The sequence below is a fragment of the Mus caroli genome, chromosome 11 (assembly GCF_900094665.2).
Source record: "Mus caroli chromosome 11, CAROLI_EIJ_v1.1, whole genome shotgun sequence".
Lineage (NCBI taxonomy): Eukaryota > Metazoa > Chordata > Mammalia > Rodentia > Muridae > Mus > Mus caroli.
Window position 1 is genome coordinate 3,135,467 of NC_034580.1, and position 5,798 is coordinate 3,141,264.

The following is a 5,798-nucleotide window of genomic DNA, read 5'->3' on the forward strand; positions in this document are numbered from 1 at the left end:
GTACACTGCAGCTGTCTTCAGACACTCCAGAAGGGGGCGCCAGATCTCGTTACGGATGGTTGTGAGCCACCATGTGGTTGCTGGGATTTGAACCTCCGATCTTCGGAAGAGCAGTCGGGTGCTCTTACCCACTGAGCCATCTCACCAGCCCGACCTCCTCATTCTTTTGGAAGAGCAGCTAATGCCCTCAACTGCTGAGCCATCATAATAATCGACAATGATTATATTACTACATATTATATATTTTACAATTAAATGTTATACATTTAATAATTTTAATGTTATGATAAATTATATGTAATAATAATAAATCTGTAAAATTTAAATGAACTAAAGCAACTGGATAGACCACTTGTGATCTCTGTCAAAATCCAGTAGAGAACAATTCCAAAAGGATTTGATATATTCTTCTAGCCTCAAGTACCATGATCACAGATATACATGCAGGCAAAACATAGATAAAATAAAAACAAATCTCAAGCTGGGCATGGTGGTACAGGCCTTTAATCCCATCACTCGGGAGGCTGGGTTCTCTGGAGAGCTCTGAGTTCAAGGCCAGCCTGTTCTACAAAGAGAATTCCAGGACAGAAAGGGCTACACAGAGGAGAAACCCAGTATTGAAAAACAAATAATGATAATAGTAGTAATAATATCTCAAAACATTTAAGTAAAACAAACTCATACATGCTGGTATGTGAGTTTAATACCACTACTTAAGCAAAGGCAGGGCCTGAGATATGGTTTGGCAGTTAAGCACACTGGCTGTTCTTCCAAAGGAATTCCCTAGCACCCACATGGCAGGTCTCAACTGTCTGTGATTCCAGTACCAAAGGATCCAACCCTTTCATATAGGCATACAGGCAAAACACCGAAGTACATAAAATAAGAAAATAAATCACTTTAAAAAAAAAGAAGAAGAAGAAGAAGAAACAGAGGCAGACGAATATAACAGCACTTGATTGTAATCTTGGTTCTCTGGAAGCAGAAACACAGAAATTTCTGGGGCTTGGGCAGCCAGTCTAGATGAATTGGCAGTTTGGATCTCAGTCAGAGACCCTGTCTCAACCAACAAGGTAGGGACTGTCAAGAGTTCAGCAGGTTAATGCACTTGTTGCCAAGCTGAAGGACCTGAATTCAAATTCCAGTATCCACATGCTAGAAGAAGGGAACCAATCCTGAAGGGTGTTCTTACACTGGTGGGCCATGACATATACACACATGTGAATGTGCTCACACAGACACACTAAAGAGATAAAACATAATTTAAGAAATTAAGAGATGGGGCTGGCAAGATGGCTCAGTGGCTAAGAGCACTGACTGCTATTCCCAAGGTCCTGAGTTCAAATCTCAGCAACCAAATGGTGGCTCACAATCACCCGTACTGAGAACTGATGCCCTCTTCTGGTGTGTCTGAAGACAGCTACAGTGTACTCACATATAATAAATAATAAGTAAAACTTAGCCAGGTGCAGTGGCACGCACCTTTAATCCCAGCGCTCGGGAGGCAGAGGCAGGTAGATTTCTGAGTTTGAGGCCAGCCTGGTTTACAAAGTGAGTTCCAGGACAGCCAGGGCTATACAGAGAAACCCTGTCTCTAAAAACCAAAAAAAATATAAAGAAAGAAGAAAAAAAGAAAGAAGGAAAGAAAGAAACGGGTTTCTGTGGTGGTTTGAATAAGAATGGTCCTCCTGTGTTTACACTTTGAATGCTTATCCCCAGTTGGTAGAATTCTTTGGGAAGGATTAAGAGGTGTAACCTTGTTGAAGGAGTGGTGTCACTTGGAGTAACTTAGAGGTTTCAAAAGCAATGTGCCATTCCCAGTTACTGATCTCTTTCTCTCTACCATCTGCTTGTGAATCAGGTTGTAAGCTCTCAGCTACTGCTCCAATGTCATGCCTGCCTGCTGGGACCATGCTCCTCATCAGGATGGTCATGAACTCATCAAAATTATAAGCCCAAATAAACTGTTTCTTCTGTAAGTTGCTTTGGTCACATAGTGTCTCTACACAGCAATAGAAAATTAACTAAGGCATTTGTCTGAAGCTTTTATTTCAATATAACTCAAAGCATGAACAGAGAAGCAACGGTGAACATGCAATGTAGTTCTGAACTACTAGTAAGACTTTCTGGCCCCAGAGCACAGTGATCTGGGGGGCAGAAACTCTCAAGTCAAATGGGGGCTTTTAATATTGTTTTGTTTTGCTTTTTGAGACAGGGTTTCTCTGTGTAGTCCTAGCTATCCTGGAACTCTTTTTACACCAGGCTGGACTTGAACTCACAAAGATTTGCCAGCCTCTGCCTCAGTACTGGATTTAATGGCATTGAAAGAAAGATGAAATTTCAAGACCTGTAAGTCATATAAAGTACTCAGAAATTAATGGCTATTTGTGAGCCTAGAGGCTGCCTGGGGCTGAGAACAAAGAAAAACAAACCCGGCATTCCTGGGAACAGCTTGACCATAAAGATAAAGAGGAATGTGAGGACATAACAGGGCTATCTGAACTGAGTCAACAACTCACAGAACCCTGACACCCTGACCTGCACGTATTCTTTTTGCTGACATGTAATCTTTCTGCTGATGTTTGAATAAGCCAATAGTGTGTCACTATGCTGAATTCCCCACCCCTAAGCCCTTTACCCCATAAAAATCCCTCTTTGAGCCTCGGGGTTGATTCCACTGTCTCCTGAATGAGATACATTTCGACTTGGAGCTCTGCCATTAAACTGCCTCATGTGTTTGCAGCAAGAAGGATTCTCATGTTTCTTTGGGTATGCTCTCTCTCCGGAGACTAGAGTGGGGGTCCCCAAAAGGGGGTCTTAACAGCATGCGGCACAGTGGCTTTAATTTTGTTTTGTTTTGTTGGTTTTTTTTTTTTTTTTTTTTTTTTTTTTTTTTTTTTTTTTTTTTTTGGTTTTTTGGGACAGGGTTTCTCTGTATAGCCATGGCTGTCCTGGAATTCAGTCTGTAGACCAGGCTGGCTTCGAATTCAGAAATCTGCCTGCCTCTGCCTCCCGAGTGCTGGGATTAAAGGCGTGTGCCACCATGCCTGGCTGGCTTTAATTTTTAATATTAACAACAAATGTCTCCCTTCCCTTTCCTCTCTCTAAACACTCCCAGATATCCTTTCTTACTCTCTTTCAAATTAATAGCTTATTTTTCGTTGTTATTGCAAATATTTCTAAATATAACCTGCTCAGCCTGTCTGATGCTCTGTGTATGTGTGATTTAAGGGCTGACCATTTGGTATTGGTCTTCCCTGAGGATGACACTTTCTCCATCGACTGTTGTGCAGAGTTGAGGCCTCGAGGGCTTTTCTCCTCCACTTTGGCGTTTCCATTCGTGGTGTCCGTGTTCAGTTCACATTTGGCCAGGCATGCCCGTGAGAGGCTTAATGCCTATGTCCTTATCTATTTGCCTGCTTGTCCTTACACATACCATGTGAGTGGGGTGCCTGTGGAGACCAGAAAATAGAGTGACATCTTCTGGAGGTGGAGTTACAGGTGGGTGTGAGGCTGTTGTGGCAGCTGTGGATGTGGGAATGGAACCTGGTTTCTCTACAAGAACTCCTGTGGCAGTAAATTACTTAAACCACTTTGGCTCCTGGCGAGTCGCACGCCCCAAGAGTTGTCTTTCTTTAATCCTCAAGCCCCCCCCCCCCACCAAGGCCCTGTTGACTGACGGAGCTGGCTCAGTCATTGCCAAGTCATGTCACCTTCTGGGCAGCACCTCCTGCCCCCTAGGGCCTCGTTCCCTTTTCACCTACATAGTTGGATGCTTTCTCCCCCGCAGCACTGGCTGTGCAGCAATTCTTTAATACCAGTGGAAGCCAGCCTGGGGCAGGGACTCTGAGGTCTGCAAGAGTGGCTTTTGGGAGCCTAATTAAGACAAAGCATTAGAACCAATTCCCAACAGTGTCAGGTAGGGACTCCTAACTCAGGACTTTCTCTCTAACCCCTCGCTTGTTGTTTTTAACACTTATCTGAGACATATGTATTTGGGGCGGGAGAAAGGCACATTTTCTGTAGGCAATTTTGTTTTTTATCAGTTATGTTGAAGTTTTTTATTTTTGGTCAGAAGGAAACCTAAACTGAATTCCAGGTGAGCGGATTCCCCAGATCCATGTTCCTTTAGTTTTTCCTGTTTTGTTTTGTTTTCTTTAACTCCTGCTTCATGCCTGGCACCCAGAAGTTTTCTTAAAAGGCATCCATGAAGATCCCACAGGAAGCAAACTCCAGGTGAGAGAATGAAAGTCTTTCTCCTATAACTAGTAACAAGGCAAGCACCCCACTTCACTGATGCTCGGTACTGTATGGGTGCTCTGGTCAGAACAATTAGGTAAGAGGCAAGACCAGAAGGCATCCAAACTGGAAAAGAAACTATTTCTATTCACAGATGGCAGCACACGCCTTTAATCCCAGCACTCAGGAGGCAGAGGCAGGTGGATTTTTGAGTTTGAGGCCAGCCTGGTCTATAGAATGAGTTCCATGACAGCCAGGGATACAGAGAGAAACCCTGTCTTAAAAGAACAAAACAAAACAAAACAAAACACAAAAAAGTCTTCATGACTTTAGATTTGTCAATGAATTCTTAGATATTACATGAGCAACATTAAAAAAAAAACCTTTTTTTCTTTTCTTTTCTTTTTTCTTTTTTCTTTTTTTTTTTTTTTTTTTTTTTGAGACAGGGTTTCTCTGTATAGCCCTGGCTGTCCTGGAACTCACTCTGTAGACCAGGCTGGCCTAGAACTCAGAANAGACAGGGTTTCTCTGTATAGCCCTGGCTGTCCTGGAACTCACTCTGTAGACCAGGCTGGCCTAGAACTCAGAAATCCACCTGCCTCTGCCTCCTGAGTGCTGGGATTAAAGGCATGTGCCACCACTGCCCGGCAAATAAATAAATAAATAAAATCCTTTTTTTCCCTGCTTCCCTACACCTCAGACTTTGTGGGATCTGTAAGCCTCAGGTGACAGACATGTGATACATGGCCTCTTGCCTGCTGGCTGCCCTTGGGGACAACTTCTCTTCCAAGACTAAAGCTATCAGAGATGCTAGACAGCTGGGATCAAGGGAGATGATGAGCAGCCATTAGTGAACTGCATGGAAGAGCATTGAAGATGCCATCATCCAGAGTGGTGCAGCCTTGCCAGCATGCCTGCTGCTGTGGCTGTTTCTGCTGTCTGGGGCTACACAGCTCCCGCAGCTGATTTTATACATCTGTGCCTGTGTCCCTGTCCATGTGCCCATCCCCCTTCTCCCTCCTCTTCTTCTGCCCCTTGTAGCAGGAAAGGAAGACTGAAAGGAGAAGACAGATGATGTCAGAGGACTTGACTTTTTGGTTAAATTTCTGTTCCTCTACAAATAAAGCCTTTCTATGTATAAATAAGTAAGTAAGTAAGTAAATAAATGACATTTTAACTTCTTTTTTTTTTAAGATTTATTTATTTATTATATGTAAGTACACTGTAGCTGTCTTCAGATGCAGCAGAAGAGGGAGTTAGATCTCATTAAGAGTGGTTGTGAGCCACCTTGTGGTTGCTGGGATTTGAACTCAGGACCTTCAGAAGAGCAGTCAGTACTCTTAACCACTGAGCCATCTCTCCAGTCCCCCCATTTTTTTTTTTTTGATTGTTTGTTTTTTCGAGACTGGGTTTCTCTGTGTAGCTCTGGCTGTCCTGGAACTAATTTTGTAGACCAGGCTGGCCTCGAACTCTAATCTGCCTGCCTCTGCCTCCCGAGTGCTGGGATTAAAGGCATGTGCCACCACTCCTGGCTTCCCCCTTCCCCCTTCCCCCTTCCC